Here is a 13351-nt window from a genome sequence, read left to right as displayed (position 1 = left end):
GTCTTAGAAGGGTTTAACAGTCAGTTTGGGGGCATTAAATGGTCTAGGAACTGTTAGCTCTCTTTGAAGTCTGTTTCTAGAGTTCTCAATCAAGCAAACTGTCTATCTACAAGTTAGACATTAGTTAACAAGGCACTTTTATGTACATAAAATATGAGAGTGAGATTGTAAAGACAAAAAGGAAAAAAAAAGAATAAAAATGAAAACCATTCACAGTTACAATCCCCACTGTCACTTTCTCATCTCCATTTCTATGGAGGTTTTGTTGATCTACCTATAGTGACAATAATTTATGAAATGCTGGAACTTGCAATGAGAAATAGCATTCAGTTTCTTTAGTTGGAGGAAGAGTTCTAAGGTACATTTGCTTTCTAGTTGTCAAGGCCTGCATACATAGTTATACTTACTATAAGTATTTAGAATATTCCATAAGAGACTAACATTAACACTGATACAGTTAAGCTTAACTTTACAATTCCTCCTAAGAAAGGTTTTATTCTTCATAGTATCTGGGAAAATAAATCAGAAAACTAAGGGAGAAGGCATAAAGAAGTGGAAAGGTAAGGTCAGAAAAAACAAGTGACTTGTAATACTGTTATTTTAAGTAAAGCCTGATTTAGCAGCCTTTACTTAAAATAACAGTATTATAACTCACTTAAAAGCTACCTCAAAGAAACGAAACTTGTGTGCAGTGTAAGGTTACAATTCCCATTACAAACCCAGTTTTTCAATTATTGATATAGATATATTCCTTTGTGCTGTCCCCTGGCCATTTCGAGCTAACCTCACATGCTTATATTACATCTTCTGGGAAATAATTTTAGTTTGGCTCTGTACATTTGTTTTAAAATGGAAGAGCTAGCAACGCTACAACATAGTTTCTGTTTTAGTTAAAATAATGGCTATTTTTACTATTTTACTTTTTAATTAGGTAACATGAAATCCATTTCCTAATGTAAAATTTCATTATTCTTTAGAGTAAATGTGAAAATGAACAATTATAGTTAGATGTTTTGATCAAAACTTAATGCTGTTCAAAATCATCACTTTTTATTGTATTTGTAGTTTAAGTTACAGTGGTAAAAATATAGTTTTCAAATGAAATAAGACATTATTTCACCTTATATGAAAAAAAATCTAAAATCAGTGCATAAGATTTTGGCTCAGAGATGATACCAGAAAGTGAAAATTCCAAACTTACATTCTTAGAAATAATCCCAAAGTTACAGGAAAATATAAGAAATGAAAACTTTAACTTCCTGTTCAGTGAAACAAAGAAATAGTTAAAACTCAACACTGTGACATAGGCTTTATGCTCAAAAAAGCAGTGCAAATCGTTGAGTATTGTTCCATTGGGAGGAAACTGAGAGAAGTACCGAGAGACAGAAGGCACTTTGCTGAGGATAGATCTTAAAAAAAAATACCATTATAGCAGTGAAGGTAAAACTGGAGGGGAGATAAGAGAAATCAGTCACTCTTTATAAATAATAATAAATATAATAATAATAAAGTTTATGAAGGTTAGAAATGAAGCACTGTGATTGAGGCAAATAAAGAGCTAAAAATGATCAGAGAAAATGATACATATGAAAGTTCAAGAAGAAGCAAAACATTTATATTTGAAGTCTTTAAAGGAAAAAAAGTACAACATATTTAAAATAAAATGGTGTGCATTGAAAACATATACCTAGTCCAAATGAAAACTGGCCCAAATTGTTAATTTTGGCTATAGCATGGTAAAGCGATTGAATTCTAATGTAAATAAAGAATTTTTTGGGAACCCAGGCCAAAGATCAAGTCATTTATAAGGGAAATGCAGTGTGGCCTCAAACTCTTCACAGCAATATTCAGCGCTTGATGACAATGGAGCAACACTTAACAAATTGCTAGGAAATCAAGGATGAGATAAGGATTTTATACAGTTAAATATATCTTACATGTGAAGTCAATGGAAATTTCAATGTATAGGAGCTAACAGAGTATTGCTCTTATAAACCCTTCTCAACAGTCATTATTAGAAAGATAAACCTGCAAATAACAAGGCATAACATACTCATTAGAATTGCTAAAACCCAAAAGTTTAAAAGACTATGTTGACAAAGATGTGAAAAAACTAAACCCTCATACATTGCTGATGGGAATGTAAAATCTATTTGTTATTTTAAAAATAAACATATGCTTAACATATAATCAAGCATTTCTAAGAGTAATAAAAATATATGTCTACACGAAATTAGCATTTAAATGTTCATAGCAGAATTATTCATATTAGTCAAGAAGTAGAAACAGTCAAAATGTCGATCAGTTGATGAGTAGATAAACAAAATGTGATATAACCACTCAGAAATAAACAGAAGTGAACTGCTGTTACAGATAAAATTGTACAATCTCAGTGAAGGGGTATTTGACATGGTAAAAAATTATCCATGAATTTTTCATTTACCACTGCAGTAACAACTGGATAAAAGTATCTTAGAGATACTCGCGCCAATAAAAAAAAAGAGAGAGAAAAAAAATGGCATGTACAAATTCATTTCATGTGACTTTATTTAAAATATCCAAAGCCTGAAATAACCCAAATGTCCAGCTGAAGAGGAAATGTTGAATAAAATGTGTTGCATACCCCACAGAGTAATATACTTACATAAAAAATGAGCAGAATCCCTTTGCACTGATAATTTCAACATGTATATGTGTCTGCATATACATATGTAATATATAGTATATTTTATATGCATACTATATAGTAAAATTGCAAACTTTAAAAATGTACTAAGTGAAAAAGGAAAATGCATTTTTGTATCTAATTGTAATTGCAAACTAGAAAACAAAGAAATGTTTAGCTATGGGAGTCAGAGGAACAGAGTTAACGAACAGAGTAAAAGCACAAACTTCCTATGGATAAATTTTAATATAGTGAGACTTAATTTTTAGAAAAATTACCCTTATTGCATCTAGATCATTTTAGAATGATGGATAGATATATAGATGGATGGATGGATAGCTACAATATATTTAAGAAATTATTAAATGTAAAGCATTTAAAAATTAAAATTAATTTATTCTGTACATCAAATAGACAAAATAATGAGGAAAATTTTTTATTAAATTTATTGGAGTAATGTTGGTTAACAAAATTAAATAAGTTTCAGTGTACAACTCAATAGTACATCATCTGAATATTGCATTGTGTGTTCACCACCCAAAGTCAAATCTCCATCCATCATCATATGTTTGACCCCCTTGACCCTTATCCACCCCTGCCTTTCCCTCTGCTAACCACTAAATTGTTCTCTGTGTCCATGAGTCTCTGTTTGTCATGTCCATTTGTTGCTCTCAGTTTTTTTTATCTCACATATATGAGTGAAATCATATGGTTCTCAACATTTTCTGTCTGACATTTCATTCAGCATGATTATCTCAAGAACCATTCATGTTGTCACAGATGGCAATGTTTCATCCTTTCTTATGGCTGAGTTATATTCTATTGTTAAAGACTTGGATGTGGAAAGGAACTCCTCAAGTGCCAACTCCTCAAGTAAACTGATCTTCAAGATACCAGGCTTGGAACACTATTGTTATCCTCTATTTTGATTCTAGTTGGTGTTAAATGTATATTAACCTTGAGAATATGATCAGTCTAAATAATAGCTTATGTGGGTTGGAAGAGGTTAGGTTCGTGCTCTATTTAGGGTCTGTTCACTGTATGTGATGGTTTAATGATAGTCTCCATACTATGCTGTGCTGTAATGTTAGCTGCCAAAGACAACATGGACAAATTCCTTTATAATCTAGATGTAGGGAAGAGTATTCTAACCATGCAATTAAACTTTTTTGATAAAGTTAATTACATAAAAGTATTCAAAAATATGCCACCTAGAAGTTAATTTGAAATAAACACCGACACCTCAGAAAAAATTATATATATATACACACATATATATGAAATATATAGACTCTTTATATGTCTAAATATGTGAAAATGACTAAAAATATCATTTAAAATTGTATAAAAATGCTTTAATACATCCCTTAAACATAATAAAAAACGTTTAATCTCACAGTTAGAAAAATGCAAATCTATAATACAGTGAGATACCACATCTCCCTTAACAGATTGGCACAGTTAAAAAAATATAATAACACATCCTTTGGCAAGGCTTTGGGGAAACAGGAACTTTCATATATTTCTGGTAAGCATGCAAATTGGTACAACTGTTTTGGAAAGCAATTGGGAATATCTAACAAACTATACATGGATTTATCTTTTGACTCAGGCATCTCACTTTGGGGAATTTATTTACCCTCAAGATATATATGCAACAATACAAAAATTTCTATGCACCACATTATTCATTACAACATTGCTTATAACTACAAAACATTGGAAACAAATCAAAGGCCCATTCATAGAAGAATTGTTGAATAAACTATGATACTCTGTAGGTTTAAAAAACAGGAGAAAGATTTTATTTGCAATGATTTCTGGTAAATAATGTTAAGTAAAAAATGCTAATTAAAAAGAATATAAGAAAAAATGTGTCTACTCATTTTTACAAAGAGAGGCACAGGAAGAATAAAGAAAGTTGTAATGCATTTTAAAATATTCACATTACAGAAAATATAAAATCATGGTGCTTATAGGGAAAAAAAAAGTTTTTCCAAATTTCTGAAACACATTGATATTATTGAGATCTATGTCTTATGGTTGCTAGAATATATCAAAGGAGTGTCTGGTCTTAGGAAATGGATGGTATAGTATAATAAGAAGTATAAATCAACATTTCAGTATTTAAAAGTAATAGAGCAATAGAGATTCATTGGTGCTATGATGGAAATATGCATAAATGAGGTATGGTGTATTATGAAAAGCACTAAGGATGTTGAATCTAACTAGGCTTAGGTATTTATCCGTAAATGTACATGCACCCTGATGTTTATTGCAGCTTTATTCACTGTGGCTGAGACATAGAAATAACTGAAATGGCCTTCGATAGATGATTGGATTAAGAAGATGTAGTACATGTAGTGAGGTATATGTTTCTTACTCAGCCATAAGAAAGGATGAAATATTGCCATTTGCGACAACATGAATGGATCTTGAGATAATCATGCTAAATGAAATAAGTCAGACAGAAAATTTTGAGAATCATATGATTTCACTCATATGTGGGATAAAAAACTGAAAGCAACAAACGGACATAACAAATGGAGACTCACGGACACAGAGAACAGTTTAGTGATTACCAGAGGGAAAGGCAGGGGTGAGTAAGAGTCAAGGTGGTGATGGACAGAGATTTGACTTTGGGTGATGAACACACAATGCGATACACAGATGATGTATTATTGAGTTGTACACTGAAACCTATATAATTTTGTTAACCAACATTACCCCAATAAATTTAAAAATTTGAGATAATTGTAACTTCATATGTAGAGTAAGAAATAATAAAGGAAGGCCAAAACTACCTTTACTCGAGATCTTTAAATAGTAACATTTTGAAAACTGTGGTAAAATAGTACAACCAGAATATTTTTATACAGGCAAAATCAGAACCATTCCATTATTACAGTTATCCTTCACTCTGCCCTTTTATAGCCACTTCTACACTCTTCCACCTCTTCCCTCTCTTTAATCTCTGGCAACCTTAAGTTTGTTCTCCATTTCTAATATCTTGACATTTCAAGAATATTATTTCCAGAATATTATATAAACGGAAACACACACATATAATGTTGGGAATTGCATAATTTTCTGCAGATTGATCTATATTGTAGGATGTATGTATAATCTCTTCTTTTTTATTTTTGAGTAGTATTCCATTTCATGAATGTATTACAGTTTGTTTATTCATTCACTTATTGAAGATATTTGGGTTGTTTCTAGTTGAGAACTATTATTAAAAAGACTGCTATATACATTCACATACAGGTTTTTCTATTAACATAAATTTTCATGGCTCTGGGATAGATGCTCAAGAGTATAAGTGCTTGGTCATACAGTAATTGCATATTTAGTTTAGTTTAGTTTAGTTTTATAAGAAGCTGCTGAACTGTTTTACAAAGTGGTGACTGTACCTTTTTACATTCCCACTAGAAATGTATAAGTGGCCCAGTTTCTCTGTATCCTTACCAGGATTTGGTGGTATGTATGTATGTGTGTATGTGTGTATGTGTATGTGTGTATATATATAGATTTATTTTTAGCTTTTCCTTAATGACTAATGATTTCAAATGACATTTTGTGTGCTTATTCTGTATATTCTCTTCATTGTAATGTCTCCTTTGCCCGTTACCTAATTGGATTTTTTAATTTTTATTGTAAAGTTTTGAAAGTTGTTTATATAAGCTCTATCCTATTGTTTTGTTAGATATGCATCAAATATTTTCTCCCAGTCTGTAGCTTGTTTTCATTATTTTAACAGAGTCTTTCAAAAAGCAAAATTTTTAATCTTGATGAATTTTATTTCTTGAATTTTTCCTTTTTTGTATTATGCTATGGTGTCAAATATAAGAACTCTATGTTTAGTCCTAGATCTTGAAGAGCTTTCTATTTCTTTTTTAAAAGTCATCATTTTTCATTTTACATTTAGTACAGGGTCCATTTTGAGTTAAATGTCCAGTTGTTCAAATAACATTAGTTGAAAAGTTTCCTTTCTCCTTTAAATTGTTTTTGTACTATATCAAAACTCAAATGTGTATATTTGTATGGATCTATTTCTCTATTCTGCTCCATTGATCTATATTTATATATCTCATCAATATCAAACTAATTATTCATTGTATATAATAAACTACATAAAAAGCTCTATAATATGTCAAAAACTGGTAGAGTGATTCTTTTTATTTTATTTTTTTCTCAAAATTATTTTATCTATTCTAGCTCTTTTTTTCTAGCCATATAAATTTTAGCATAATTTTGTTATATTCATAAAAAATCTTGCTGAGATTTTGATGGGAACTGTATTAAACCCATGTATCAATTTGGGCCATATATTTCTCCATTTGTTTAGATATTCTTTGATTTTCTTCAACAGTATTTAGTGTTTTTCAGCAAAGAATTTTTGTGCTTGTTTTATGAGATTTGCACCACAGAATTTAACTTTTTCAGTGATTATAAATGGTATTATATTTTTAATTCTGGTGTCCATGGATTTGTTTCTACTACATAGGAATATAATTTATTTTGTATATGTAGTTTGTTTCCCACAGTCTTGCTGAACTCACTTATTAATTCCAGGAATTTTAGGGTATTTTGTAAATTCCTTGGGATTTACTATATTAATAATAATGTTATATACGGTTTTAGTTTCATTTCTTCATTTATGACTTATATGACTTTTATTTTTTCCCATGCCTCATTGCACCGGCTAAAACTTTCAATAGTATGTTGAAATTTAAGAGTGGTGAGAGTGAGCACCCTTGCCCTTTTTCCTGAACTTAGAAAGAAAGCATTTTGTCTATCATCAGTAAGTGAGATAGATGTTGGCTAAAGGTGCTCTTTATCAAGTTTAGAATGTCCACCTCTATTCCTAGTTTGCTAATTGACAGTTTTTATCATTAATTGATGTTAGATTCTTGCACAATTTTTTTTATCAGTTGATATTATCACACGATTTTTCTTTTTTAACCAGTTAATATTCTGGACCATATAGATTGAGTTATTTCAGGAATAAATCCTACTTTTTAATGGTATACACTTATTTTTACATGTTGCTGCATTTTATTTGGTAATAATTGTTAACACTTTTTGTGGCTTTATGCATGGAGGATAATGGTCTGCAGTGTTTTTGTTTTTGTTTTTTTGTTGTTTTTGGTATTTTTTACTTTTGTTTTTTATTGCCTTTGGCTACTTTTGGTTTCTGGATAATGCTAGCTTCATTAAATGAATTGTGAAGCTTTCTTTCCTTTTCTGAAAGAGATCATGTAGAATAGTGTTGATTCTTCATTAAGTGTTTGGTGATATTCTCCACCCAGTGGAAATGAAATTCTAGCAATATACTTGGACTTTTGTGATATCTCCCTAACTAGAATGTTGAGGTACCTTTATATACCCTTCGCCGGTGTTAATATCTAGGCTCCTCACTCAGCCTTTGTTGGTACAGGGTGGAAGACAACTTTGTTTCTGTCATTTTTGGGTGGAGTAAAGTGTTTCTTTCTAAAAGATTTCTTCTTATATATTTGTTTGTTTCGCTAGGCGTTCCTTTTATTTTTTGGTGGAAAGGGCAGGCTTTGGGGGTCTTTTTTTTTTTTTGTCTTTATCTGTTGCTTTTTCCTTGTTGCCAGCTCCTTCAGCTCCAAATTTGAGAGATATAAAGCAAAAAGAAATTCCCAAAAGCTCATCGCTGTTTTTTCCTTGGGTCCTCATGTCTGTACATAATGTATCTTCTTTCCTTTTCTTCCCTTATGTTTTAAGATATATGTATATATATTCCATGGATGTTGGTGCTTTGGGGGGTGGGTACATAATAGAAGGATAGGAAAAAGTATGTCTACTCCATATTTCTGAAATTGGAAATCTCACTCTTTCTAAAAATTTTAATGTGAAATTTTAAGATTAAAGACAATATGTTCTAACACAATGCTAATTCAACTTTCAAACCTTTCATCCTAATTGCAATAGACATTTGAGTCCAGTCTAAACGTAGATTATAATATTCAAAACAGAGAGTGCTCAGCCAAAATATCAGTCAATTACATGGTCAAAGAATTACATAAACAAATACTTCTGATCCTTTTATATGATGAAAGCATTATCCAAGAAAAGAAAAAGATTTGAGATTCAAGAAATATAACAATTTACTGAGTAAAGCCATAAGAAGAAATACAAAAAGGTCAATAATAAGAACTGGACACTATGCTTAAATTACTTAAGAGTAGAGTAGTCAGGTAAATAACTATGTATATTCCCCACACAATAAAATTGAGTCTTTGTTAAAATATTCTGATTAAGAATTTAAATGATTTTCATACAAAACTGTAGTCATAGTATAATAAATATATGTGAAAAATCACAATATATTTGCTCATATTCCTTCCTTCTATATATAAAGTTCAATTTTTGCTCACAAAGTACAGTTTTATGTCATACAATTGCACCTTATTTCTTGTTTTATTTGCATTACTACATATTTACATACAACGTAATAATATATATGCATAATATTATAAGCACTGATTATTTAAAATATTGTTTTAAAAAGCTTATTAAAATAAGCAAAATATAAGACACAAATATGATTAAAATGTAATATTAGAGTAATTTTGGACAAAAGAGATTTTAAATAATAATATAAAATTATGTATCATTAAATTTCAAATATAACAAATTATAAAATGCCTTGAAGAAAATGTAAATGCAAAGTAAAAGAAGAAATGAGAAATGTAATTTAACTAATACTTAGCAAAAATAGAAATAGTAATAAAAAAATGTAACCCCATCACGCATCTTACAAAGTCCTACATTTTTAGAATTTTTAAAGGATTGATCAGCCATATTTGCTTCATAAAAAAAAGATTGTCTCCCAAACTATGCCATGTAATAGAATAAGAAGGAAAGTTTACAACTTATTTGATAAGTGTGAAAATTAAATTAACACAACCTATTTAAATCAGCATAAGTAAAACATAAATATAGTATTGTGAAAAGTTATACACAAATGCATATAATTAAATTTCATTTATATTTAAAGGCAATGTGCAAATATGTTAAACTATTGTATAAACAAAGAAATGAAACAAGAGATACAGGAAAGGTTGCTTATAGTGTTAATATTAGGCAAATAAATGTGCGAATATGTTCAGTTGCTTAAGCTGGAAGGTAGATACGTGGCTGTTCAATGCATCCTGTTCTTTATTCCAAGCATATGTATCATATGTATGTCTTACATATAGATGTGTTATAAGAGGTTACTTCTGGGGAATTTGATCGCAAGAATGAAAAGATCATTACTTTAAACATAAAATTTAACCTATATTTTTACACCTTTTATATATATGTGTATTTGTGCATAAAAAATACTTATATTGAACATTATATTCAATATATAGTGAAAAGGTTTAAATAGCTACACATGAAATTTTGCCAATGTTATACTTGGAGTGTTGAAATAAATACTGGAGGTTCAATGATGGAGTTCTTTTGTTTTTGTGTTTTGATTATTTGCATATTGTTTAGATTATATTTATAATGATATTAGATTTCTTTTCATTTAAAACTATTAATTTAAAACTGAAAAAGTATAAAAAGTGAAGCTTACTACCAAGCAAAGAAAAATTTTATTTTTCCTAGCCCAAAATAAAAGCCAATTATTTCTTAATTTTAAATAGATAACTCAGTATATAATTATGTCCTTTTCAAATCCGCTAGTTATGTAAGCTTGAAATGATTCCTAGAGACTTTAATAAATGTAAATTGATTTTATTATTTATTTATTTTTCATTTTTAGAGGAAACTCATGGAACATTATAAATTGTTAGTCATATATACGTAATAAAATGATTGACAATTTTATACTATACAATTTCTTATTTTGTGTTCTAATTGCATATATAGTTCATCAGATATCTGTATTACTAAGACATCTATTTACTAGAATGTCTTTAAAAACATCTCCATCTTCCATGACATGAAAATGCCATACACTGCTACTACACAGGTTTAGCCCATTAAAGGATATAATACTCTAGTCCTTGTGAAAATAACATGTATTTTCTTGTATATATGTATGTTTTTCTTTTTTCTTTTCATTTTAGTCTACTCTATCCAGTATTTTCCTTTCTTCCACTATTTACCAAGCACATTGTTTAGTCAAAATATCTGTTACATAAAGCCTGATTTATTCTCAATTCTGTTATTTAGAAAAGAACATGTATCTTAAGTTATATGTAATATCTATTCTTGATTTTTTTCTCTCATTATTATGTGTTTGGATCTAGTACTTTCATTTCTTAATTGCTTTTTTTATTCTCATTATTGTTTAGATGAACAGTAAATGCATATCAATATACATATGAGTTCTATTTTTAAAAATAGCATCTAATTACTATTTTAAATTTATTCTTCCAAAGGCACACATTTATGTTAAAAAAGAATATATTATAGATTGTTTCACATTTTAAAATTAATAGTTTAGAGAATTATTTCATAAGAAATAGGATTTGACCTATAAAGCTGCAAAAGTTATAGTCATTGGTTTTATCTCAGATTGTGCACAGGTTACTAGAAATCATGATCTTAAAAAATAGGAGAGAAAAATAAATAAATAAACAAATATTTCAGGTGATATAAAAGTGATAAAATTCACTACCATCTGGGAGATAAATAAATGAGTTAAACTGTACCTCTAAAATCTGTAGGTTAGTCATAGTTTCCCTGAAGTTGCTCCAATATATCGTTCAGCTAATTTCCAAAATTTTACTAAAGATTTCAAACATTTTCTGAAACTGATATTGTAGTCTAAAGATACAAAAAATTCTGTTGGATTACTCTTGAAAAACTATTTTGTCACTCATGGGCAATTTGGAGCAAAGCTAACTAATTATATTATGTGTGCACAATGGATTCAAAAAAGCAAACAGATACCAGATGGCAATAAGAAGGCAATTATCAATAACACAGCAAGAAAGATTTACCCACATCAATTAAATCTATCAAACCAGTAGGAATCGAAATAAATAAGTTAATTTGCATGCATCTTCTACTTCCAGATATATAAAAGGTTAGAAAAAATATCCATCAGTAGGCTTTCTGCAATAGCCAAGGCAGACATTTCATTTACACATATTAGCCAGGAAAAAGATTTCTCATAGTTTAAAAATGAGATCACAATTAATGTCTACAGATTTTGCTATGTTATGACTGGGAGAAGGGTACATGGCAGAGAAGATTTTACTGTCACAGAAGGATAAAAATCTATATATTCAATATGCTCTTGAGAATCTACTACAAGAATGATTAGGACCGTGGCACTAGTTCTCAGAAACCATGTTTTTTCTCACTTAATAACTGCCTACTGCTATTTTCACAGTCTTCATTACAGTAGAAATAAACATTAAAAGGGTCTAAATACGATACTTGGATTGTAATTTTCTGGGAGCAAAATAAAAGCCATTAAAAAAAAAACAAAACATTTGGCAGTGGTTGATTAAATTCTGATCCATTCATCATTTTAACCATGTATATTTTGTTCTTTTTTGGTGTGTTAACAGCATCGTATCATCTTTAGAAAATCTGCAGAAAAAAAGATTCAATCTGATTAGTGGCTTAGTGGCTATACTTTACAATTTATTGCTTTATAGTAACTATTTTATTTTCTGCTCACTTTCATAGGACTGTTTCTTCACAGAAGTGTGTTTATACTAGTCAACCAAAATAAGTTGAGCTGAGAAGAATATGAATGACCTTGTGCCAGGCCGATTTGGCTTAATACCAAATACCTGATTATTAACCAGATAGTTTATATTGATAGTCCAAGAACTATTATTTGAGAAATACTTTCCTTCCTCCTGCCATCTGGTTTAGCATGGTATTTCAGGAAAGCCAAAATAATCTTAAAAATAAAATCTGGGACATGGTTCCATAGTGTAGTGGTTAGTATGTCTGCTTTACACACAGAAGGTCCTGGGTTCGCGCCCCAGTGGAGCCACAGTCCATGGTCTATGGCCATGCCACCCTGAACAAGTCGGATTCCGCCTGATCTTGGAAGCTAAACAGGGTCGGGCCTAGTTAGTACTTGGATGGGAGACCACCTAGGAAGACCAGGTACTGTGGGCATAAATAATAATAATAAATAATTTAAAAAAGAGATAAGATCTGTATGTGGATAACTAACATTGAACATGATGAGGTTGTAGACTTAACTTCATTCTAAAGTTTTCAAAATGTTAAAAGCCGGATTTTATAGTGTGTGGTAACCTGACTCAACATTTAATAAACACAATTGTTTCTAACTTACTTTGCTAGTCATTAGGATGAGGTAGTTCCACGGAAATTTGTATTATTATGATATATATTAGTGCATATTTGCCACTGCAAGCTAATGATTCATTCCTTTAGTATAGGCAGAAAATTAATTAGTTGTTATCACTGAAATATTTAAAAAGATTTTTAAATCTGCACAATGGCTTAGGTATTTATCTACCTAAAATCTGAGATAAACCTTCCTGGATTGACTTTTCAGATGATTCTTATATGGACTTGCACATGTAGCTACCCTTCACTTGGAAAATGTTTATATTTCCTGAATAAGAGAGTTAACGAAGTTTATAAACATTATATCATTTGATTCTCTCAACATTTCTTTGAAATAGATTATTTTAAGAGGCTCATAAAATTTAAAGAATTATCCAA

General features: G+C 29.8%; 1 pseudogene; it reads left to right on the top strand.

The window, feature by feature from the left end:
- Positions 1 to 12656: 12656 nt before the first annotated feature.
- On the top strand, positions 12657 to 12775 carry LOC112474384 (annotated as a pseudogene).
- The last annotated feature ends 576 nt before the right edge of the window (positions 12776 to 13351 follow it).

Source organism: Pteropus alecto, unplaced genomic scaffold (genome assembly GCF_000325575.1).
Source record: "Pteropus alecto unplaced genomic scaffold, ASM32557v1 scaffold79, whole genome shotgun sequence".
Classification (NCBI taxonomy): Eukaryota; Metazoa; Chordata; class Mammalia; order Chiroptera; family Pteropodidae; genus Pteropus; species Pteropus alecto.
This window is presented reverse-complemented; position numbering and strand designations above follow the sequence as displayed.